General features: G+C 43.7%; 1 pseudogene; it reads left to right on the top strand.

Moving 5' to 3' along the window:
- The first annotated feature begins 50 nt into the window (after positions 1-50).
- LOC144497712 (uncharacterized) lies at positions 51-27,139 on the top strand (annotated as a pseudogene).

The raw sequence follows: 27,139 nt of genomic DNA, 5'->3' as shown, positions 1-27,139 counted from the left end.
CCTCAACACTTGTGAATCAACAAAGAATCCACATTGGGGCGAAGGTGGTAATGTGTGAGGTTTGTGAGAAAACGTTCCCTCGTACCTGTGATCTCCTGAAGCACCAGAGGATCCACACAGGTGAGAAACCATTCAAATGTGAAGTGTGTGACCAAGCATTCACATTTTCCTCGACGCTCGTAAATCACAGACGTACTCACACTGGGGAGAAGCCGTTCAAGTGTGAGGTGTGTAATGAGGGCGTTGCACAGTCATCTACCCTCTTGTATCACAAGCGCATTCACACAGGGGGGAAACCATTCACCTGCGAAGTATGTGACAAATCATTCTCCCACTCTTCTTCCTTCTGAAAACACCAACGTATGCACACAGGGGAGAGGCCGTTCAAGTGTGAGGTGTGTGACAAAGCCTTCACAAGTTCAACATCCTAATGCATCAGGGGAACCACACAGCGGAGACACCCGACAGGTGTGAGATTTGTGAGATGGCCTTCGCCCGATCTCCTGAGGCACCAGAGAACCCACACAGTTGAGAAACCATTCAAGTGTGAGATGTGTGACCGAGCCTTTACACGGTCATCGACGCTTGTGAGGCATCAACACACTCACACTGGGGAGAAGCTGTTCATGTGTGAGGTTTGTGAGATGGCTTTCACCCAATCATCTGAACTCTTGATGCACCAGAGGATCCACACAGGGCAGAAGCCCTTCAAATGTGAGGTGTGTGACCAAGCTTTCACACGGTCAGCGACACTTGTGAATCACCGACACATTCATACAGGGGAGAAACTATTCAAATGTGAGGTGTGTGACCAAGTCTTTGCCCGGTCCTCAACACTTGTGAATCACCGACGCATTCACACTGGGGAGAAGCCATTCATTTGTGAGCTGTGTAATGAGAGCTTTGCACAACCAATGGCCCTGCTGAATCACCAACGCATTCACATAGGAGAAAACATTCACTTGTGAGTTGTGACAAATCATTCTTTGAGTCAGCAACCCTCTATTCACACATCTACAGTCACACCAGAGAGGCGCTATTCAATTGTTAGGTGAGTAACAAAGCTTTCACAAAGTTTTGTACCTCATGCTCCATCCAAACATTCACACTTGTGAGTACCTGTTTAATATCAGACTTGAGATAAAGCTTTGATGATGTCTTCAACCCTTTGGGACAGCAGTGGCTTTTCAATGTTGTAAGACAAATTTCACCTACGCCTCCAATCTCCTGAACCACATTGATGAGAAACTATTCAGGTGTGTGACAAGGATTTCATGGAGTCAACATTTCTCCTGGTCCATCAACATTCTCATGAAGGGACAAGTCCCCATTGGTGTGAGCTTTGTAATTGTTAACCTTCTGGGACATCAGTCAACCCACATGGGAGGTGAACCCTTGTGTTGTGACAAGTGCCAGAGTTGTTTCGCTGACTCCTCCTCCTCTCCCCATGTAGCACTGTCTCCATATGGACTTGGAGCCAGTTCACCTACTTCCATTGCACTGAGATCATTGTCTGTGATATTTATTCCTGACTTCACGCACAGGGAGCTGTCATTCCTAAGCATATTCTGTCTTAGCAGTGTCTATTTGGAATCTCTCCCACTATCGGTTTAATTGGTTCAAGAAGGCCAATTTGACAAATATCACCAAAGTAAGGCATCAGTATGCCTAATATGCCCCACAAGCCGATTGGGCATAGTTTTGGTATCCCCGCTGTATGGATTGAAAACCAAGAGGGGACACAGTGAGTGAAGGAAATCAGTTTGCAGTTTATCCCCATAATATCCATACCAATGTTCAGGACTGAGTGAGTGAAGGAGCAGATTTTATGCTTTTTTTTTGTTTTATTCAGTATCGGGATGTTGGTGTCACATGCTAGGTCAGCTTTTATTGACCATTCCTTACTGCCCTTGAGTAGTTGGAAGTGAGCTGCCACCTGGAACTGCTGCAGTACTTGCGGCTTAATCAGATATCAGAGGGACGTTTTTTACACAGAGGGTGGTGGGGGCCTGGAATGCGCTGCCAAGTAGGGTGGTGGAGGCAGGCACGCTGACATCGTTTAAGACTTACCTGGATAGTCACATGAGCAGCCTGGGAATGGAGGGATACAAACGATTGGTCTAGTTGGACCAAGGAGCGGCACAGGCTTGGAGGGCCAAAGGGCCTGTTTCCTGTGCTGTACTGTTCTTTGTTCTTAAGTACACCAACAGTAATGTTAGAAAGGGAGTTCCTAGGATTTTGACTCACTAACAGTGAAGGAACGACGATGTAGTTCCAAGTCAGGATGATGTATGGCTTGGAAGGCAGCTTGCAAATGTGGTTCTCATACATCTGCTGCCCTTGTCCTTCTAGATAGTAGAGGTCATGGGTTTGGAAGGTGCCATTGCAGTGGCTTTGGTCAGTTCCTGCAAAGCATCTTGTAGATGATACACACTGCCACTGTGTTGGTGGTGGTGGAAGGAGTGAAGGTTAAAGGTGATGGGTGGTGTCCCAATCAAGCGGACTGCTTTGTCCTGGTTGGCATCGAGCTTCCTGAGTGTTATTGGAGCTGCACTCATCCAGGTAAGTGCAGAGTATTCCACTTGACCTATGCCTTGCAAAATGTGGACAAAAGGTGAGTTATGCTCTGCTGAATTCCGAGCCATTGATCTGCTCTTATAGCCACAGTATATATACAGATGATCCAGTTCAGTATGTGATCAATGGTCATTTCCAGGCTTTAGTTACTCGAATGTCAACGGGGACAGTGGTAGTGTAAAAGGCAAAGAGGGGCAAGAGGAAAATATTTCTGCAGCAGAATGTGTCCAGTTTAACAGGAAAGGATGCACTGTTCGACCAGGTTCTTGGAAATGAGGTGGTTCAAGTGGATCAATTGTCAGTTGGAGAACATTTGTAACGTAAGGTTTAGAATGATGGTAGATAAGGCTAAGTGATAATTCAGAATAAGAAAAATTAACTGGGGGAGAGCCGACTTCAATGGGGCAATAACAGGTGAGTAGAATGGAAGGTTGTTGGGAAAAACTGCAACAACCTTCAAAAAAGAAATGGTTCTGGCACAGTCAAGGTGTAATCCCTCAAAGGGCAAAACAAGGGTAAATGTATCTGTAGTTCCCTGGATGAGAGATTAAATACAAATTAAGATAAATAATAAATTGTGTCCTTATGTCAGATGTCAGGTAGAAAATGCAATTGAGAACCAAGAGGAATACAGAAGGTTCAGAGGGGAGGTGTAAAGCACATTAGAGAAGCAAAGATGGATTATGAGAAAAGACTGGGCAGCCAACATACAGGGAAATCCCAAAGATTCCTATAGGCATAAAAGACTGGTAAAATGAGGAGCAGGGCCGATTAGTGAGCTGAAAGGGAATTTACCCATGGAGGCAGGGAGCATAACTGAAGTATTATCTCTTTCGTAAAGATAATTGCGATCCAAGCCATGATGACAGGAAAGGAAGCTCTGTCACTAGAGAGTTCAAAATTGATAAGGATGTGATAGATGGCTGTTGGTGTTTAAAGATGACAAGGGACTGAGTGGGATGCATCCAAGGATATTGATGGAAGTGCAAGTGGAAATTGCAGGGACATGGTCATAATCTTCCAGTCCTCCCTAGACTCAGAGGAGGTGCCAGAGGACCGGAGAATTGTAGACATTACATCTTGTTCAAAAGAGTTGAAAGGATAAATCTACCAATGACAGACTAGTTAGTTAAACTTCAGTGGTTGGCAAGCTTCTAGGAACTATTATTTGTGGTAAACTTAGCAGTCATGTGGAAAAATGTGGGTTGATTCGGAAGAGCCAGCATGGATTTCTAAAGAGGAAATCGTGTTTACAGGAGCAGAGGGACATAGATGTGCATAAATCATTGAAGGCAGGATAGATGTTGAGAGCAGTTAATAAAACATATAGTATTCAGGGCTTTATTAGTAAGGGCATAGAGCACAAGGGCAACAAAGTTATGCTAAATTTATGCAAGACATTAGTTCGATCTCAGCTGGAAAATTATGTACAGATCTGGGGATCACACTATAGGAAAAATGTGAAAACATTGGTTTATAAAAATGGGATAAGAAACTTCAGTTATGAGGATAGATTGGAGAGGTTAGGACTGTTCTCCTTTAAGAGAAGAAAGTTAAGAGGAGATGTGATAGAGATGTTCAAAATCATGAAGGATCTGAACAGGGTAGATAGGGAGAAACTTCCCATTCAGAACAGGATTGAGGACGGCAGAGCACAGACTTAAGAGTGATTGCAAAAGAAGCAGCTGGGATGTGAGAAAAATCTTTTACATACAGCCGGTGCTTCAGGCCTGGAATGCACTGCCTGGAGGAATAGTAGATGCAAGTTCAATCGAGGCAGTCAAGAGGGCATTAGATGATTATTTAAATAGAAACAGTGTTCAAGGTTTCAGGGAAAAGGCAGGAGAATGTCATAATGCTCATTTGGAGAGTTGGTGCAAACATGTTTTTGGTTTCCTCCCACAGTTCAAAGACGTGAAAGTTAGGTGGATTGACCATGGTAAATTGCCCCTCAGTGTCCCAAGATGTGTGGGTTAGATGGATTAGCCATGAGAAAATGTGTGGGCTTATGCGGGTGGGGGGGCCTGGTAGGATACTCTGTCAGAGAGTCGGTGCAGATTTGATGTGCTAAATGGCCGCCTCCTGTGCCATAACAATTCTGTAATTCAGTTTATGTTCCATTATATTCACACTGAATAAAAATGAGTGACAGAGGATTTTTTTTCAGACTCAAGCTCCTGCACTTTACTGATGAGACCAATGCACTGACAGTGAAACAAAGAAAAAGGACACGGGATCTCACTAACCCATGGAACATCCTGCCCTATGTGGGCAAAGATCTGAAATTGAGAATCAGCCTGGTCAGTCACAATAAGAAGAGAGATTATGATGCAGAGAGGTTTAAGGAGGGAATTTATGAGCATAGAGCCGAGAAGGAAGTTGGCAGGTGTACTAAAGACCAACATAGAGATGACATAGAGTGGTGAGGTCATGGCCCCATTTGTATACTAGCGTGAGAATTTAAATTGGCAGCACTGGTTGGAGGGGTGGGGGGGCGGGAGGGGGAGGGGGGGCGCGGTGTTGAGGACTGGTGGCTGACAACCAGTGCGGGTCAGCGAGTTCAGGACTGATAGGTGTGTGAGTTAGTACAGAGACCACAGAGTTTTAACTGACCTACAGAGAGTGAAAGATGGAAAGATCAACAGGAGAGCACTGGAATGGTCTATAGACCAGAGCCTAGTTGGAACAATAGCATGGATGAGGATTTCAACTGCAAATTGATTTACGCAGGGGTGGGACGGTGTTGGAAGTGAGCAATGGAACAGATGTGGAAGTGGGTGATCTTTATGATGGAGACAGTGTGGGGTTGGAAGTTCAGCTGGAGGTCGAAGAGGGTGACACTGACCAATTGTTGGCGATGAGAGTGGAGAAGGCAACCGAGAGGAATTTAAGGAATGTAGGAACTGGAGCAGTCCTTCATTTTGCCATTTGTGCCATTCAATTAGATCATGGCTGATCTGTATTTTAACTCTATCTACCTGCCTTAGCTCTGTAATCCTTAATCCCCTTGTCGAACGATAAATTTATCAATGTCAGTTTTGAAATGTTCAATTGACCCCCCAAACTCAGCAAATTTTTGTGGGGAGAGAGTTCCAGTGTTTGATGACATCACCTGTGAACATCCTAGCTCTAATTTTAATGCTTTGTCCCCTTGTTCTGGACTCTCCCATTAGAGGAATGGTTTCTCTCTAACTACTCTTATCAACTCATTTAATCATCTGAAACACCTCAATTAGTTTCAGGAATATTCTGGTGAATCTACACTGCACCCCGTCCAAGGCCAACATATTCTTCCCGGGGTGCTGTGCCCAGAACTGACCACAGTTCTCCATATAGGGTCTAAAAGAGATCTGTATAGTGGGAACATAACCTCCACAAGGACACAGTTGGTTTTGGGAAGGAGAAGTCATGAGTTATCTTTTCAGGATGGTCCTGGAGTCATGAACAATTTTGACAGAGGAAAGCAGGACTACCTGATGTCAGATCTGCCAATGGATGGCTCATGTGCACCAGATGATTTCAAGTTTTTAGCCCTTGGACTTGGGAAATGGTGAGGAAGCGACAAAGATAATTTTAGGATTAAAGGTGTAAAAAGTCAAACCAGATTGATGGCTACAGAAGCATTGTGGGAAATGGAAGGCCAAAGAGCAGAGAGTTGGGAATTAGAAAGTGCAGTCTAATTCACCTGAGGGAAGAATGTCTCCAGGAATGGAAACTATTTCATGGACCCACATGAACACTGTAACCATTGATGGGTTCCTACATTGGAAATGAGCTCCATCCAGTGCTGCTAACCTGTGAGCCAGACTAAAGCAGAGGAATTTTAAATACACTTGTCTGTAGTATTCTGAGGTTTCCCCTATTGTGAGTGTGTGCATTAGTTAAGTGAGCCAGCTCTTGACAATAGGAGTGGGGTAGATTTGAACCATTTTTGTTAGTGATGTGAATTATAGACAGATCCCCTTCAGCTAACAATTGTTATTGCCATGGGTGATGTTTGTATTCACCTGCCTGTTGTACTCCTGTATGGTGAGGGAATGGGCATGGATCTTTGCAGATCTGGGTTTTCTTAGTCCATACCTTGATGTCTTAACAGGATGATAATGTTTACCTTACATTCTTCCAACATTCATTTCACAATCTGGAAAAGATCTTGAATCATTTCCAAAAGCTTTGTTATTTTGATTGAGTCAAAGTTTGGTGTAAACTGAATATTGTGCTGTTTGTCTGTTTTATCAATCTTCTGTATCGATTTATAACTCAAAATAAACGCACATATATATTGGTCAATGTCACTATGAGCTTGTATAATTTCTTCATGATCCATTTATAATTTCTAGTTAATACGAGACACAACATTTCCCTAAGCATGGAAACAAGATGGCACGGTGCACAATGCCTCACAGCGCCAGAGACCCGGGTTCAATTCCCAGCTTGGGTCACTGTGCGGAGTCTGCACCTTCTACCCATTCTCTCCGTGTCTGTGTGGGTTTCCTCAGGGTGCTCCGGTTTCCTCCCATGGTCTGAAAGACATGCTAGTTAAGGCCATGCTAAATTCTCCCCCATTGTATAGGTGCTGGAGTGTGACAACTGGGGGATTTTCACAGTAACTTCATTGCAGTGCTAATGTAAGCCTACTTGTGACACTAATAAAAAAGACTTACATTCATATATTAATTTCGGTGAGTTCATAGTACTTTTGAGCTCTTTACAACTAATGAAGTCCTTTTTGAATTGTTGTCCCAACTGCAATGTAAGAAATGTGGCTGTCAATTTTCAAACAGAAAGTCCCCAAAGACAACAATGATAATGACCAGGTAATCTGATCTGGTGGTGTTGATTCCAACATCCATATTAACCAGGACATTGGAGATAAATCAGCTCCTTTCCTGTAGTGTAGTGTCATAACATCTTTTACACTCACCTCGAGGATAGATGACATCTTGGTTTAACTCATCTGAATGTTGGTACCTCTAACAGTGCAAAACTGCAGAAATCTCTGAAGTGCGATTTGAACCCATAGCCTTCTGATTCAAAGATGAGAGTGCAACTAACTCATGGCTGACAATATGTCAGTTGCATTGGATTAAGTTTCTAAGGGTGGGATTTTCTGCCCCCTTTCCTCCCCCCACCCCACTCCCCCTCAGTGGCTTGTTCTGCGGCAGCTGAGTCTGCCTGCCATTGGTGGACGTTGGAATCTTCCGGTCTTGCTGATGTCAATGGAGTTTACTGCTGCTCGCACCCTCCACCTCCAGGGAACCCGCAGTAGGAGCCATCAGTGGGACTGGAATATCCCACGGGCAAGACCTGTTGGAAAATCCTGCTCTAAGGGATTAAGTCTCAAGACTATGTACAGAATGCTTTTCTCCCTGTAAACTGGCAGCCTGAAAGTTTAATTTGACTTAGTGATGACTAGTTTAGCGCTGAAGGTATCAGTGTTGTTTTTGTGTCTGGGTTCCTGAAGCTCAAAGGTGAAGTCCCTGGTGTCAGCTGGAATGGACATTTTAAGAGATTGTCTTCAATCAATACTGCTGATTAACCATTCTGCTTTCATTCACTAATGCAAATTCTATTATTTAGGCAACACTCTAACAGCACATCAGGAGTAAAATTCAAGGAATAACTCTCTCTTCCCAGGAAAGCTAAACTTTTTGAGCTTGTTCTCAAATCTCTCCATAGCCTCTCCCGTCCCACTCCTCAGTACTGCATTGGAGTGTCCCTATGATTTTTGTGCTCAAGTCCTCAGAGAACATGGTTGTGGGTTCAAGTCTTACTCCAGATGGATTATTCCGTGAACATGGACTAAAGGTGTTGTCAGGGCCACACAAATAATTTCTCAGATTCTGAGCTCCCTGGATAATGCAGATCAAGGTGAGTGAAGTCCAAGACAGGAACTGAATTCCAAATAAATTGCTTGTCAAGCAGTGAATGCACATTTTCCGAAGAAGTGCTATGAGCAGCAGTCATGGCTGGAGCTCTGCCATCTTCTGAATGGCTAAAGGAGCAGCATTTGGATGTAATAATTGGGATTCCACAGCACAATGTGTTTCAGAAAAATCTCTTACGACATGACCAAGGTTTTGAAGACCAACTCTGGATAGCAAGACATATAATCCTCCAAGCTGAGTGGCTCCTAGTCATTGTTAACTTTTAACACATCTTAGAACTTAGATTACTGATACCAATTCCCAAAGTAGAATGAAGAATTGAAATAAAACAAACATTCCCCACAGACATCGGAGACAAGTTGGCAACTGGAAAATGCTGAATTAGTTGTGGAATGATAGGATTTTACCATTGATGAAGTTCCAAAGGAACTGAACCTTATTCTGTACAGAATGCTGAGAAATAGCCAAATAGTATTGAGAAGAAGGATGGTGGAAGCACTTGTATGGAATTCGAGATTTAAGTCAGCTGAGAAAGTATTATCCAAGAATTCCATCTGACTATTGAAATCTCCTGGAGATATGAGGGTGACTCCATGTTGTAAGTATATTGGAATTGCATATAATGTGTCTAGAATGACCGTTATCACACTGGGGTGTCCAATAATCTAAGATGAGGTCAACCTCAAGATCCAGATCATCAATCAGATACTGGCAAGATCCAAATACAAGCAATTCATCTTAACTGCGTTAGATCTTGTGTCTATGAATAACTCTCTGTTGATCTAATTGGCTCTTGTCATCCTGAGTAAAGTTAGACTGTGGAAATAAGGATTCCCTCAATCAAAGCAGAGTTGTCTTTACTATTCAAATGACTTGGCATTTTCTATTCTATATCTGAGATCAGACTGGCATCATTCAATAGCAGGGAGTGCTTGAGAAGCACAGTTGCAGCGCCAATAAAGTATCAAGTAGAACTGGCACCTGTTGCAGTAATCTGGACTAACTCAATATGGATATTTTCTTTTGCAAAAGGTGGGGCACAGAGATTAGCATTGCCTCACAGTGCCAGGGACCCAGATTCGATTCCCAGCTTGGGTGACTGTATGAACATAGAACATAGAAAGCCACAGCACAAACAGGCCCTTCGGCCCACAAGTTGCGCTGATCATATCCCTACCTCTAGGCCTATCTATAGCCCTCAATCCCATTAAATCCCATGTACTCATCCAGAAGTCTCTTAAAAGACCCCAACGAGTTTGCCTCCACCACCACCGACGTCAGCCGATTCCACTCACCCACCACCCTCTGAGTGAAAAACTTACCCCTGACATCTCCTCTGTACCTACCCCCCAGCGCCTTAAACCTGTGTCCTCTCGTAGCAACCATTTCAGCCCTTGGAAATAGCCTCTGAGAGTCTACCCTATCCAGACCTCTCAACATCTTGTAAACCTCTATCAGGTCACCTCTCATCCTTCGTCTCTCCAGGGAGAAGAGACCAAGCTCCCTCAACCTATCCTCATAAGGCATGCCCCCCAATCCAGGCAACATCCTTGTAAATCTCCTCTGCACCCTTTCAATGGCTTCAACATCTTTCCTGTAATGAGGTGACCAGAACTGCGCGTCGTACTCCAAGTGGGGTCTAACCAGGGTCCTATAAAGCTGCAGCATTATCTCCCGACTCCTAAACTCAATCCCTCGATTAATGAAGGCTAGTACGCCGTACGCATTCTTGACCGCATCCTCCACCTGCGAGGCCGATTTAAGAGTCCTATGGACCCGGACCCCAAGGTCCTTCTGATCCTCTACACTGCTAAGAATGGTACCCTTCATATTATACTGCTGCTTCATCCCATTGGATCTGCCAAAATGGATCACTACACACTTATCCGGGTTGAAGTCCATCTGCCACTTCTCCGCCCAGTCTTGCATTCTATCTATGTCTCGCTGCAACTTCTGACATCCCTCCAAACTATCCACAACACCACCTACCTTGGTGTCGTCAGCAAACTTACCAACCCATCCCTCCACTTCCTCATCCAGGTCATTTATGAAAATGACAAACAGCAAGGGTCCCAGAACAGATCCCTGGGGCACTCCACTGGTCACTGACCTCCATGCAGAGAAAGACCCCTCCACAGCCACTCTCTGCCTTCTGCAGGCAAGCCAGTTCTGGATCCACAAGGCAACAGCCCCTTGGATCCCATGCCCTCTCACTTTCTCAAGAAGTCTTGCATGGGGGACCTTATCGAACGCCTTGCTGAAGTCCATATAGACCACATCCACCGCTCTTCCTTCGTCAATGTGTTTGGTCACATTTTCAAAGAACTCAACCAGGCTCGTAAGGCACGACCTGCCCTTGACAAAGCCGTGCTGACTACTTTTGATCATACTAAACTTCTCTAGATGATCATAAATCCTGTCTCTCAGGATCCTCTCCATCAACTTACCAACCACTGAGGTTAGACTCACCGGTCGGTAATTTCCCGGGCTGTCCCTGTTCCCTTTCTTGAATATAGGGACCACATCTGCAATCCTCCAATCCTCCGGAACCTCTCCCGTCTCCATCGACGATGCAAAGATCATCGCCAAAGGCTCCGCAATCTCCTCCCTCGCCTCCCACAGTAACCTGGGGTACATCCCATCCGGTCCCGGCGACTTACCAACCTTGATGCCATTCAATAGTTCCAACACATCCTCTTTCTTTATGTCCACATGCTCGATCCTTTCTGTCCACCGCAAACCAGCAGTACAACCACATGGAGTTTGCACATTCTCCCTGTGTCTGCGTGGGTTTCCTCTGGGTTCTCCATTTCTTCCCACAGGCCAAAGATGTGCAGGTCAGGTGGATCAGCCTTAGTTTTAAAAAAATGCCCCTTAGTGTCATAAGGTGCGTAGGATAGATGGATTAGCCATGGTAAATGTATGGGGTTATGGGGATAGGATGGGGTGGGTATGATACTAGGGTTGGTGCAGATTTGATGGGTTGAATAGCCTCCTTCTGCAATCTAGGGATTTTATTACAAACATTTCAAAATGGCCATCTGACAAAGTGCAACATGATTCACGTTCTCTACACATCATGTTGCACTCTGAGGTGCTTCAATAGGGTCAATGAAACATTACACAGACTTCTAAATGGTCATTAAATGGTGCAGTGGTATTTAAGTTGTCGATTTATCATAGGATTCTGAGAGAATTCTATGGGAATCCCTTCTGTTGAATGGACTGCTGCTGTAATTTTGAAGGCTTCATGGTGTCCAGGGGGCATGGGTATTAAAGTCACCAGGCATTTCAAAGGTTTCACTGTACAGAGACAAGAATGAAAATTTTAATCAGAAAGCTGCCTGAACTCACCATGCTAAGAATGATCTCCACTTTTCTAGGGCAAGAAGGGGCAGTCCAACCATGAGACCCCCATCCTCCAAGCCAGAGCTGACCCAACCCCCATGTCCCTTGGGGACTCTCCATCTGCAGCTTGGGAGTGGCAGAGGGGCACATGGACACCTACCTCCTTGCACCCCCCCTCCCCAACCCCCTCAGAGTCCGAGACACCAGGTGCATGCCTGTCAGGATCTGTACTGTTTGGTTGGTGCCTGCTGGAGTTCCCAATGTGGAGAGGGAGTTGGGGGGGGGGGGGGGGGGGGGGGTGGGGGAGCATAATGGTAGGCTGAAGTAGCTGGCCTCAAACCCAGTAACAATATGTCAATTACATTTTCAGTGCATTCATCACTGATTAGGGCTGGTGAGGCAGATCAGGAGAATCGCAACAGGTTTAGACGCCTTGTGCGAATCTCATCGGGTCTTTATGTCCAATTTATTTGGCCAGCAGCGACCCTGCTTCCAGCTAGCGGAAGCGGGGAATCGCCCCTAGCAAGTCTCATCGTCAGGACCAAAAGCGAATGGTATGGCTGCGTGAGTGGGGAGCAGAGTTGTGATAGTGGTAAACGGTACGTGGTTGGCAGGGAGAGATGGTATCCATTTAGGTCCCTGAAACACTGGCATGTCTTTGAAAAGATGGAACAGAGAGAGCTCTGAATACTGCACCAGTATTTAACATGGCTGAAGGAAGATCAAAGTTGCTCCCAAATTCTCTCCTCCAGTTTGCAACAGGAATAGAAAGAAGTATTTCTCCCTCAGAGGACGGGAAGAGACCAGCTCACCAAACCAAGCGTGTATGGTTGAAGATAGATGAAAAGTTCTGCAGCAATGTCCCCCAGGAAGGAGGGCCCAGGACTTTCCACTAGGAGATTCTGGGAGAGATCAACCCTTCTGAATCCACCCCCACCCCCTGCCCTTTTCTGATCAGGGGCAGCGGACAGAACAGAGAGACAACAATATTAGTGCCACCCAAAAGTTGGTCGGGGCCCTTCAGGTCCTGGCCCTCCAGAGGACCCCCACCAGGAGCATCTCAGGCAACATGACGTGGTAGGCTCAGGCTTGGAGGATGGTGGTCTCATGCTGTCTTCCAAAGTGTATGGAATAGCGTGTGCCTGCAGCATCTTCAGGTTCCTTTCAGTGTTCCTGACTTGAATTGTGGTGTCTCAGCCTCTCTGATGACATTAGAACCTCATGAAGTCATGGAGACTGAAGGAGTCTGACCTTTGTCAGAAGCTTTTATATGCTTGAGCTCTTTGTGCCTCAGCCAAGGAGAAAATGACTGCCAAGATTATTGAAATTCATGGAACACAAAGGTCAGTAGCCTGCCTCTATCTCAGCTGACAGCATAGGATGAGCCATAATGCAAGAGCACTCACAAGCGCATGAAAAACTCCACCCAGTTGCACTTGGATCTTACAGGGCTTTCTCCCTCGCTCTCTAGGTACCTTGCCCTAAGAGGATATTGGTGATCATGGATTTCCATGTGTTGATCCATGCTTATGTCAAGGTTCTGCAGTGGTTTGCTTTTGCTTTGCGTAGGTTCTGGCTGAACAGGAGGCTTTACCACTCTTAACACGTGCCATCGGTGTATTGGAAGGATTTACAAGTTAATAATTAACCTGGATGATCATGTTATGAACGCACCACCCTTGGCCATCAAATCCCACAGTGGGACTCAAACCTGGAGCTTCTGATTCAGAAGATATGAAATCACATCTAACATTTGGTATTATGTTCAGAGTTTTGTGAGCACACAGGCTAGTTGAGTAAAGTCAGTACGTAGTCGGTAGATCCCAAAAATTGCCCGATCATATCAAAGAGCACATCCCTTTGGCTGTTTACAATAGTACTGACCATATCAACCCATCTGTACTTGGATTTGGACAACACTCTCAAGCTTGAGGTTAGGGCCGGTCAAGGACAGTAGTGGGAATTTGTGTATGGAGTCAGTAGAGATAGGAGAGGTGATGAATGAATACTTTTCTTCAGTGTTCACCAAGGAGAGGGGCCATGTTTTTGAGGAAGAGAAGGGGTTCCAGGCTAATAGGCTGGAGGAAGTAGATGTTCGGAGGGAGGATGTACTAGCAGTTTTGAATAAACTGAAGGTCGATAAGTCCCCTGGGCCTGATGAAATATATCCTAGGATTCTTTGGGAGGCAAGGGATGAGATTGCAGAGCCTTTGGTTTTGATCTTTGGGTCCTCACTGTTCACGGGGATGGTGCCAGAGGACTGGAGAGTGGCGAATGTTGTTCCTCTGTTTAAGAAAGGGAATAGAAATGACCCTGGTAATTATAGGCCGGTTAGTCTTCGGTGGTTGGTAAATTAATGGAAAAGGTCCTTAGAGATGGGATTTACGACCATTTAGAAAGATGCGGATTAATCCGGGATAGTCAGCACGGATTTGTGAAGGGCAAGTCGTGCCTCACAAATTTGATAGAAGTTTTTGAGGAGGTAACTAAGTGTGTTGATGAAGGTAGGACAGTTGATGTCATATACATGGATTTTAGTAAGGCGTTTGATAAGGTCCCCCATGGTCGGCTTATGATGAAAGTAAGGAGGTGTGGGATAGAGGGAACGTTGGCCGATTGGATAGGTAACTGGCTGTCTGATCGAAGACAGAGGGTGGTGGTGGATGGAAAATTTTCGGACTGGAGGCAGGTTGCTAGTGGAGTGCCACAGGGATCAGTGCTTGGTCCTCTGCTATTTGTGATTTTTATTAATGGCTTAGAGGAGGGGGCTGAAGGGTGGATCAGTAAATTTGCTGATGACACCAAGATTGGTGGGGTAGTGGATGAGGTGGAGGGCTGTTGTAGACTGCAAAGAGACATAGATAGGATGCAAAGCTGGGCTGAAAAATGGCAGATGGAGTTTAACCCTGATAAATGTGAGGTGATTCATTTTGGTAGGACTAATTTAAATGTGGATTACAGGGTCAAAGGTCGGGTTCTGAAGACTGTGGAGGAACAGAGAGACCTTGGGGTCCATATCCACAGATCTCTGAAGGTTGCCACTCAAGTGGATAGAGCTGTGAAGAAGGCCTATAGTGTGTTAGCTTTTATTAATGGGGTTGGAGTTTAAGAGCCGTGGGGTTATGCTGCAACTGTACAGGACCTTGGTGAGACCACATTTGGAATCTTGTGTGCAGTTCTGGTCACCTCACTATAAGAAGGATGTGGAAGCGCTGGAAAGAGTGCAAAGGAGATTTACCAGGATGCTACCTGGTTTGGAGGGTAGGTCTTATGAGGAAAGGTTGAGGGAGCTAGGGCTGTTCTCTCTGAAGCGGACGAGGTTGAGGGGAGACTTAATAGAGGTTTATAAAATGATGAAGGGGATAGATAGAGTGAACGTTCAAAGACTATTTCCTCGGGTGGATGGAGCTATTACAAGGGGGCATAACTATAGGGTTCAGGGTGGGAGATATAGGAAGGATGTCCGAAGTAGGTTCTTTACTCAGAGAGTGGTTGGGGTGTGGAATGGACTGCCTGCAGTGATAGTGGAGTCAGACACTTTAGGAACATTTAAGTGGTTATTGGATAGGCACATGGAGCACACCAGGATGATAGGGAGTGGGATAGCTTGATCTTGGTTTCAGATAAAGCTCGGCACAACATCGTGGGCCGAAGGGCCTGTTCTGTGCTGTACTGTTTTATGTTCTATGAATCATAGGGAATCATTTACCTTGGTCTAAGGGATTTTCTAACATGGATACTAGCTGAATAATAGACTTTAAAGGAGAACGACAAAAAAATTGTGATATGGGAAGAGTGGGAGAGTGGGTCTAAATGGACTGCTCTTTCAAAGAGCTGATGATGGATGGCCTTCTGCTCTAAATTGTTCGATATTAATTCACTGGTGTTATACAGGAAATTTAATCTGTCACCCTAGCCAACATGAGGCCCCAGTCTCAGACCCCATAGTAGTCTCAAGGTAATGAGGCAAGGACAATAAATGCTGCCTAGACAGTGTTGCTGAAAGTTTGAACGAACTTAAAGGGTTTGTGACGATACTGTGCCTTTAAAAAATGTATTTTAATCATGTTTCTCTGCAGTTTTTTTCAACATGCCCTGGTAGTTTATTTTGGCACCGTAGTGTCTACCAGTATATTTTATTGTTGCTGAAGCAGAGTAATTGGAGCAATGCTTAATCTGGACTAATGCAGTGTCCTAAGGTTTTTATGACCCTGTTGAATTGCTGGTGGTGAATGATTGACAGGTCAGTTGATGGATGGTTATTTTCAGGTTCAGTGTTTTTAATTTTTGTCACAACCTGTTTGGACTGGAGACAGAATGCATTGTTTCTTGTTTTCTCTCCCTGGTGTTGGAAATTACACTGTCTGTGCATTGTTAGCTAGAAGCTAGAGGCAAGCAGTGTCTCCATCTCTCTCTCTCTCTCGAGGTGTGATGAAAGTTTCCAGGACTGGAAAGCCTCAGCATTTTAATTCAACATCCAAAGGCCTAATTCACAGCAGGTGTTAAAAAGCTGCAAAATCCAGCATCACATGAACATATTTGCCCTCTGTGCCAAGCCTAGAACAGGGTGTATGTTTGAGGGAGTTGTTTGATTTGGATCAGCATAGATAGCTGTTAAAGTTTATACAATATTCTGGTTGTTTTCTTGTAATTGGTAAAAGTTATGCTGATTTTTCTTATTATAGTTTAACTGTGTTCTTAAATAAACTTTGTTTGATAAAAGCTTCCACGTGGGTCACTTGAATCATACCTGGAGTGAAAGACCTTGTGCTCACCAGAGCGAAATTCAAAGGTAAAAACATAGGGTCCAAGATATCTTGAGAAAACACTTTGGAGTTTCTGGCCTGGATCATAACAACTGGGGCTCTTCTGTGGGATTTAAGTCTATATTCTTTGTTTGGTTTGGGATTATTGGACTCAAAGACAACGAGTGGTGAGTATATTTGTGTTTTCTTTTCATGTGTTGCATTTGGTTTAAATAGACAGTGTCTTATGGAATAAAGGTTCTTTCAGAGGCTAAAATGTTCCTGGGGGTGGAAGAAGTCACTCAGGATGGTTTACAAAAGGTGTGGGTGGGAATTTGAGAGAAGGGCTAGCAGGGGAAGATGCACAGCCAAAATTAGATGAAACAGCAAATGAAGGGACAGGAGTTATAGGCCAGTTAACACACAAGGGAGTTTGGCAAGATTGGAGGGTATTTATTTTAATACAAGGAGCCTGACGAATGAGACAGATGAGTTGATGGAGTCACTGAGATACTGAGAGGGACAGGATTGGCAGCTCAATATTCCAGGATATAGGACCTTCAGGCCAGTCAGGGAAGCAAGTAAAAGAGGAGGGGGCATTGCGATTTTGATCAAGGAATCAATTAGGACAGTAAACTGGGATGGCATCTTAGGAGCCTCTTCAAATGAAGCCATATGGGTAGAATTTAAAAACCAAAAAGGAGCAATCACAATGCCGGTGGTGTTCTAGAGGCCCTAATAGTCTGAGAGAAATAGAAGAGCAGGTACATAGACAAATTTCAGAGAAGAGTAAAAGTTACATGGCAGTGATAGTGGCAGATTTCAATTTTCCAAAAAATAACTCAGGTAGTCATGACGTGGCGAAAGGTTTAGAGGGAGCAGAATTCTTAAAATACGTTCAAGAGAACTTTTTAAGATAGTACGTAGAAGATTCTACAAGAGAGGGGCTGTCCTGGACAAGTAAGTGGTTGAAGTATCGGTGGAGGAGCATTTTTGCAGACAGTGATCATGACTCAGTTAGATTCAATGTTGTTATGGAAAATGAAAAGTTCTAAACTGGGGGACGGTTGATCAGATATGATTTGGCCAGAATGGATGGGGAACAGACACTTTTAGGTAAATCTGGGACAGAACAGTGGGGCACATTCATGAAGAAAATAGAGAGAGTACAGGGCCAACATGTTCCAATAAAGAAAGAGGATGGAACAAAAAAACCACGTGGCAGGACATTCAAGGCAAGGGAATACATAATGAACAGCAGGACCCTGGGAAGCACCAAGGATCATGTACACCAGTCCGTTAAGGTAGCAGGATAGGTGGATGAAGTGGTTAAGAGGGCATATGGTATCCTTGCCTTTGTCACAGAAACCCTACAATGCAGAAAGAGGCCATTGGGCCCATCGAGTCTGCACTGACCACAATCCCACCCAGGTCCTACCCCCATATCCCTATACATTTACCCACTAATCCCTCTAACTTACGCATCTCAGGACACTAAGGGGCAATTTTAGCATGGCCAATCAACCTAACCCGCACATCTTTGGACTTTAATAACTGAGGCATAGTTTAACTGGTTATGCTGGAACTATACAAAACGTTGGTTAGGCCACAGCTAGAATATTGTGTGCAGTTCTGGAATCCACATTATCGGAGGATGTGATAGCCATTGAAAGGGGTGCAGAGGAGATCTACCAGGATAATGCCTGGGCTGGAGAGTTTTACTTATGAAGAGAGATTTGGATAGACTGGGGTTACTTTCTTTGGGGCAGAGGAGACTGATTCTATAAAATTATGAGGGGGATAGATAGAATAGACAGATATATTTTCCCTTGGTGGAGGGATCAATGACTGGAGGCATAGATTTAGTGTAAAGGACAGGAGATTTAGAGGAGATGTGAGGAAAAACATATTCACCCAAAGGGTAGTGGTAGTCTGGAACTCACTGTCTGAAAGCGTGATGGAGGCAGAGACCCTCATAACTTTTAAGAAGTATTTATATGTGCACTTGCAATGCCAAGGCATACAAGTCTATGGACCAAGTGTTGGAAAATTGAATTAGAATAGTTAGGTGGTTTGACCGGCGCAGACGCAATGGGTTGAAGGGCTGTATATCTCTATGACACTACGCACAGATCTTGTAACCCTGTTTGGAGTTGTCTTTAATTGCTCACAATGAGCTATGGGATTGTCATTCTTGGATGTTCTTGCTGGTTTAATTTGGGATCTTGTCCTTGATGCAATACAACTGTACTGTGGTGAGAAGCTAGAAAGTCCTCATTTACACCTCACCATTGTACCTTTATGTGTCATTGGACCTTGGTTCTGAACAAATCCTACTATGTGATCCTATACTTCTTGTCCCAAATGTAAAGTTGGCAATTCTGTCCCCACAATTTTATCGGGCACTTTGGTTATCTCCTCTTGTTCTTTTAAAAGATTTTCTTTAGTACAGACTATAATGAGTAGATTGCTACAGACTGCTTTGCCAAATCGAACTGTGCTGGTGATGGAATAGTTGCACTTAAAGTTATTGGTCTCAAATGTAACATTGCAATGTGTAGATCTTGCTTGGTCTGTTTACATTTGAGAATTAGGAATTCCACTGTGTAAATCATTCATTCAGATAGTCCAGTAGATCCAGGTGAATGAGGAGCTTCGTACCCATGTATATCTATTCTCATGTACCGATTCTAAATAAGGTGATCCACAATGTGTTTACCCCATCCTTTATGAATGATTGGTGCTTTTATATAATTAAAATGCAAAGGCATAGGTTAGCATGGGGACTATGGGTTAAGTCCTTTAGAACTTAGTTATCAAAATGTTCCTTCATCCAGACTGTAGTCCATGACACCTCAGAAGGATGCACATTCCTACTCTTTCACACAAGATTGACATCACAGGTCAAAGACACAGGGTGGGATTCTCCCCCAAAAATTCGAAGTGTCGAATTCACATAAAAACTGGAGTAAATCCCGCTGTTTTTTTTCAGCAGGATTTTCAAAATGCATCTCCCACACTCTGCGCACTAGCATGGTTTACGTGAAAAATCAGTAGGCGGGGTCTATTCCTGCTGGACAGGCCGACAGCATAGTGCTGAGCAGGCCACTGTGCATGCGGCGATCTGTCAGCGCTAAGATTGATGCATGTGCAGTGGCCTCGCACTGTCAGCCTCCCGATCGCTGGCCTCGCAACCCCCAAATGCTGGCCCCTCCCTGGACATATCCAGGCCAGTCTTGAGCCCTGCACCCCCCTCTCCGGCCTGTCTCGATCTCCACCACTGCCCGCCACCCCCCGCCCACACTGCAGTCCTGATCCCCACACCCCCGCCGCAGCCCCACCCACCCCGGCCTCCTGGGGAGCCTCGATGCCCCCCCCCAACTGCACTCCAGTGGGATTGGGCCACCAGCTCCCTACAAGTGGGGAGCTGTTATAAACCCTGCTGGAGTGAAACACTCCTGGCATGGCGGAGAGGTTGGGAGGCGGGGGAGGGGGTGGCGGAAGCTGGCGGGCCGGGAGACACAGTCCCGAGCCCACTACTTCAATGTAAATTATATTATAATAAGTATCTCAATAAATTATACAGCTCTGCGCCGATTTCTGATGTGGAGCTGACGGCATCGGAAGTCCGGCGCCTGGAGACTCGGGGAGCCTGTGACGCCCAGCAGAATGCTGGCTATACGGCCTCCATTTGAGTCTCCCGACCTGCTGCCCTGCTTAGAATCACCCGCACAGACTTTGAGAAAGTACGAAAAGACATGTAACTTCTGAAATTAACAAGTGAAACACTGTGATAGTCATCACAGAGTAAGAATACTGTCAGATCTCCGACTGGGAAAGCAAGTTTGGATCAAAGACCAGTCGAAATTTGGAGAAGTGAGAAAGCATCACACCAGATATCTTTTTTTTAATACTTTTCCAATTCAATCAAATCAAATCCAATTCAGAGTCTCAAAAAGTTGAGACATTTCAGATCCAGGCTGACAAGACAGGACGGGAGACCAAAACCACCCTGTCCTAGGCCTGATCTACATGAGTCAAGCTGATTGGAGAAGGGGGAGGATCCTCCTCCAAGACTTGAGCTCATTTGCATCTTAGCCAAAAGGCCGAGATGCCGCTTTTAAAAATTGCTTCATATGAAACATATGAAGCCTCAGCGTAACCTAATGACCTCAACCAAGTGCAGCAGATATCTTGCATTGTCCAGACACAACAGGGCATTGTAAAAAGATACAGACCAATTTTGATTGCAATTGAGCAACAAAGTAAGCAACAGAAACCAGAGGAGCCGCAATCATCAAAAATGAAAGAAGACACTGAAGTAGATGATTCTAAACTACTGGTTCAAATCGGAGGACCAACAGCAGAATGTGTATGTCTTATCCAAATATAACAACATACGCATTCCCGACAAATGAGAGGAGAATGAAATACTGGTAAAGGCAATACAAACCATATTGGTGTAAGAAGGTGAGAATCTAAAATAAAACAGAGGAAGGGGAGAGAAGGGGAAAACACAGAGAAGGAAAGAAACAACATTTACCTAAGAGGGCAAATAGATGCTACATTTCTGAGCTTTTTGTTTTTCTGCCATAACAACAGGGAGATCGGTATGAGACTCCACCGCACAGAACAAAGGGCTTGATGTGACAATTTGATATTCAGTAGTAGAGATGCACTCTAGATCATATCCATCTGAGAGTTTGTTTATATCTGTGAAATATACACTGTACTGAAATAGGGAGAACTGGGAACTCCACACTGACAGAGTGAATCCAGACCAGATCAGGATTATTACTCGGAACTGAGACTAGGATACAGTGCCATGTGTTCCTGGACCTGAAGTTACCATCCAAATCAGATCTGGATTATTACTAGGAACTGGGACACTGACAGAGTCTGATTCAGATTAGATCAGGATTGTTACAGGGAACTGAGTCACTGACTGTGAATCCTGATCAGATCAGGATTGTTACTGGGAACTGAGTGCAAATCCAGATCAGATCAGGAGCATTACTGGGAACTGAGTCACTGACAGAGTCAGAATCCAGATCAGACTGGGATTACTATCAGGGACAGAGGCAGTGTCACACAGCCATGCATTTCGGGAACCTGAAGTCACCGTCTTACTTGGTGGGTAATTTTCTCCTGAAACAATAAGGGTAATTATGTTCTGACAACATTCCATCAATCTGAAACATTAACTCTGTTTCTCACCACAGAGGCTGATCGACCTGTGGAATAATTCCAGAATTCTGTTTTATTTAAGCTTGTATACCTGATTTCTCTCAGCATGAGAAATTCCTCCCTCAATCTCTTTGATATTTGGCTCAGATGTTAAGGCCCATATGAGTTAAAGTGCATCTTAGAATTTATACAAATTCTAAGGAAAAGTATTATAATGGCTAGAAAATCATGAAGGAGTACACGTCCAAATCCAAACACAGTTCTCGGTTTACACAGATACCATGCAATATGGGAGGAGTACATGAATATCAATGTAATTTTCGGAAATAGAGAAAATGCAGGAAAAACACAGCATCTGTAGAGAGAGAAATAGAGTTAAGATTTTGACTCCATTTGACTTCTTCAGAGCTGAAGAGGGATCGAGATGTGGTGGATTATATAGTTGGAGAAAGTGGAGCAGAACAGAAGGTCAGGGCTAGGTCAGAGATAAGGAGAGATTTGCAAAGATGTCAAGGACATGATTATTTTTCAGCCTGGGTTTGGCTGCAACTGTGACTCAAGTAGCTGCACCTTGCTCTTTCTGTGTTCAGGTCCTAAGCAAGTTGTAATTCCACAGTTTCACAGATCTTGCCCAGCACCCAATTTACATCATATGATTGATCCAGGAAGGATTGGGTGTTAGCAAATGGCTAAGTGGAGTTTCCTTTGCTTGTGAAGCAACTTTTTAAATGGTAAGATCCAAAATGACCTGGTCAAATTCGGAGTGAATTGTAATCCCACCAGGATTATGCAAAATTAATGGTTCCAGTGCTTTGTAACCTTTTGCTGTGATAAAGATGCTCTATAAAATGGTGCACAATTAGTAACGAACATCAAAAAGTAGTTAGCAGCTGGTAACTACTGTTCTGAATCAGACTTTCACCTAACAGTGCTGATTCAGTCTCCAAGTACACTTCAGGGGCAAGCTCTCACTTCCCAGCAACAGAAACACAAATGCTGTGGGTGAGAAGAATTATCATTTTTTTTCCTCCTTTATTCTTTCAAAGGATGCAGGTGTTGCTGGCTAGGTCAGTATTTATTGCCCTAATTACTTTGAGAAGGTGATGGTGGTCTGTCTTCTTGAACCACTGCTGTCTCTTTAGTGTAGGTACATCCACTGTGCCATTAGAGAGAGAGGAGGTCCAGGATTCTGACCAGTAAGACGATTGCAGAGGGGCAGTTAAAGGTCAACCACATTGTCATGCTTCTGGACTCATAGGGCAGACCAGAAAAAGGACATCAGCAAACTTTCATTTGTATAGCATCTTAAATGTAGTATGACGTTAGTGTATCTTGAAGAATGTTTTTGAATCATGTTCTCTGCAGCTGTAAACAGACCTTTTCTTTTTTTCCTCATTGTTGCCAAGCCATCTGCTAGAAGTCTTTTTATTGCTACTTCAATGGCTTAAATTGAGTTTTGTTTATTTTTACTTTGGGATCTTTTATGACCTTGCATTGTGAGGGGAAGATTGATTGACATGTCAAAGTCAGGTGTTTTCTCCCCAGGGAAAAAAAATCTAAGGATTCATTTTCAGTTTTAGTTTAGAAGGGGGTGGACATTAGGTCAAAAGCAGTGTTTCTCTCTCCCTTTTTGGAAAACTGCTTTTGGCTGGAAGCAAGGTTCCTGGAGTCCTGGAGTCAAACATCTGCTGTTCATGGTTGGCTTGCCTAGAATCTCTCTCTCTCTCTCTCCCTGATGTTTTAGGAAGCTGTTCTGACTTCAAGCTATTCTTTTTGTATATCCAGAGGGCTGCTAGAAGTAACAAGACTGGGAAGTCAGAGTTTCAGTTCTCCACCCAGGGAACTATGTTTCAGCATCACATGAGCATTTGTACTTTCTGTACTGAACCTGTGGAAAGGGTTTTGTATAGGGATGTTTTGTTTGATTGGAACATTTTAGATATATTTAAGGGTCATACAGTATCATGGCTGTTTTGTTTTTTGTTCGTAATTGGTAAAAGTTATTGCTAATTTCCTTTGTTTACATGTTAACTATATTCTTAAATAAACTTTGTTCGATAAAAACTCCTTAGTGGGTCATTTGAATCATACCTGAAGTGAAACATATCATGCTTATCCTAGCCAAATTCAAAGTGCAAAACAGATGATCCAGGCGGACTTCATAAAACACATTGGAGTTTCTGACCTGAATTATAACAATTGGGAGCTCATTTGTAGATTAAAATCTATATTTCTTGATTGATTTGGGATTGTTGAACTCAAAGACAGAGAGTGGTGAGCATATTTATATTTTCTTTTCAGGTGTTGCATTCAGGCTTAAATAGGGAGTGCCTTGTGGAATAATGGCTCTTTCAGGGGTGTGGAAGAAATCACGCAGAGTGGTTTACAAAAGGTGTCTAAAACAAAGCTACTGGAATTGGCGAAAACATTGCAGTTGGCATTACCTGACGGTGTAAGGAAGGGAAAGATAATTGTGGTGATAGTTCCGCATTTAAAATAGCCAGGAACACAATCAGAATCATTGGAAATGGCTAGAATTCAATTACAAATGAAACAGCTTGAACATGAGAAAGAATTTAAAACGTTTGAATTCAAAATAAAGGAGAGAAAGTAGCGAAGGCCCGAGGGAGGGAAGCACAAAAAGAAAAAAATGAAACTGCTTGAATTGCAGGCAAAGGAAAAGAGGAAAGGATAGCCCTCTCAGAAGAAACAGAAAAAGAGAGAATTTGAACTTTGGAAACTGGCAATAAAAAGTGAACGTCAGTTAAAATTGGCGGCAGTAAAGGGAAAAGTACAGTTCGAATATAGTGATGATGAAGATGAAAAGCAGCAAGAGCTTCGTAGTCAAAGGCTTGGTGGGGACCTATTGAAATATGTCCAAGCATTGCCAAGGTTTGATGAGAAGGATGTCAAATGCCTTCCCTTTACCACTTTAACAAACCCCTCTGGCTTATCCTGTTTTACCACGTCAGTCTTCCCAAATATTTTTTCCTTCAGGTATGTAGGATGCCTTATTCATTTCATTTGAGAAAGTGGCTAAACAAATGAAATGACCACAGACTATTGGGTATTATTGATTCAAACAAAGTTGGTAGGTAGAGCTAATGAGGTGTTTGCATCACTATCAAAGGAGATGTCTGGGAAGTATGATGAGGTGAAAAAAATCCATCTTATGAACTAGTACCAGTGACCTACAGACAACGGTTTAGAAATCTAAGGAAAGAACCTGGTCAATCGTACATTGAATTTGAAAGGATCAAACAGAGTAATTTTGATAGGTAGATAAGGGCTTAGAGAAATGATTATTTTGGAGGAGTTTAAAAATTCACTTCCTGATGTAGTGAGAACTCGTGGAAGAGCAGAGGGTTAAAACTGTGAGGTTAGCAGCAGAAATGGCAGATAATTATGAATTAGTTCATAAATCAAAGTTTGGTTTCCAACATCAGTTTCAACCTGTGAGGGATAGAAACTGGGGAAAAGAGAAATCATCAGGTGGTAAAGGTAAAGGAGATCTTGTGGGATAATGAAGACAGTGTACCTCAGGTTAAAAAGGAAATTAAGGAGGGTGGAAGAGAAATGAAAAGCCTCAGATCTTTTCACTGTCATGAATTAGGCCATGCAAGGTCAGTGTTGATGATTTAAGATAAGCACTGGGAAGGCTGACATGGTAAAACAAGATAAGATGTGGAGATGCCGGCGTTGGACTGGGGTAAGCACAGTAAGAAGTCTCACAACACCAGGTTAAAGTCCAACAGGTTTATTTGGTAGCAAAAACCAAATAAACCTGTTGGACTTTAACCTGGTGTTGTGAGACTTCTTACAAAACAGGATAAGCCAGAGGGGTTTGTTAAAGTGGTAAAGGAAAGCCCAGTTGAAGTAAAAGAGGTGCAAATGAATGTACAGCCTGATCAGGAATTGATTGATGAGAATGTGCCAGATCTCTTTAAAGAATTTACTTGTGTGGGTAAAGTTTACTCATGTGTACCAGGAGGAAAGAGATGGAGAGGTTCAGAGAGGGAATTCCAGAGCTCTGAGCTGATGCAACTGAAAGACTAGCTGCCCATAGTGAAGAGATTAAAACCAGGGATGCTCGAGGCCGGATTTGAAGAAATGCAGAGATCATTGAAGGTTGTGGGATGGAGGAGGAAACAGAAATGGGAAGGAAGCAAGATGCAAGACATATAGGATACTGGCTCACGGTCTGAGATATTTCAATAGACAAAAAAACAGCCATATTGACAGATCCTATAGTTTAGGCTAAATTTAAAAAAACAAATTTATTAGTGGTTGTAAATTTACACAGAAACAAATACTCAGCAGCACGGTATTGGACATATACAAATAGTTTAATCTACTTTGAAACCATGAAAGAATTTCAAGATGCTTTTGAGCACTCCTGAAGTATCCTTTGACTGCCTTTTGAATAAGTATAAAAATGAGATCTCCAGTTCCATGGAGTGTTACCTCCATGCCAATATGGCTACTCAGATATAACATTATCTGCCAGCATTGCTGCTCTGAATCTGTATTACAACACACTTTGGGAACAACGTGATAGAGCTATGTGGGACATTGCTACCTCAGCTTCCTCGGTTTAAGGTTTTCATTTTTAAACAGACCTGCATATTCATGGCAGGGGATAGCTAACTAAAGTATCCCCAAATATGTGTCAGCCATTATAGAATGTGCTTACAAAGTCTGCATCCCCTTTAATATAAATTCATTACAGTTATAAACGAGAGTGACGAGTGTAATTCTTGGTTTGCAATCACTGCCACGTTCAAAGTTTGATGCAATGATGAAGATGCATCCCATCCTTTTAAAGTACAAGGACACTTCAATCTATCAGTAATAGTTCATTCCCACTGAATGGCAGCCACATTCTGTAGGCCCTGTGTGGGGAATGGGATACAGCCCCTTTTGCACAGGAACAAAGATGATACAGGGAGGCTGGTGGTGGGGAGGGGAGGATGAACTGAAGGTCAGTGGGATCACTGGAATTGCTTCCTTCCATCCACTGTGTATGGTTCACTTTCTACAGGTCCTTTCTCTGTTCAGATCTGTTTCCCTTTCTTTAACTGAATTTTTTCCGGCTCCTTACCCACAGATTTTTAAAACCCACTTAAGTACCTCTAACAGCCTCTGGAATGGAAAAGCCCGCATGCATGTGTTGCTGGATCAGCAGTTGAAGCCTTTCCGACATATGGAAGATTTGCTCTTGTTTGAAGGTAATACTGGAAGGGTTCTCAGCTTGCATTGACACGATGCTCCTTTAGAGAAGACTTCAATCTGGAATAGTTCTTTCATGTTGCAGATAGACTGGGAAAATCTCCTCACAATGTGAATGACTGTCGAAATCTCGACTTCCGAGACTTTAACATAAGCACACATTAA

The sequence above is a fragment of the Mustelus asterias genome, chromosome 8 (assembly GCF_964213995.1).
Source record: "Mustelus asterias chromosome 8, sMusAst1.hap1.1, whole genome shotgun sequence".
Taxonomy (NCBI): Eukaryota; Metazoa; Chordata; class Chondrichthyes; order Carcharhiniformes; family Triakidae; genus Mustelus; species Mustelus asterias.
The sequence above is the reverse complement of the archived record's forward strand: the minus strand, read 5'-3'. Positions and strand labels throughout refer to the sequence as shown.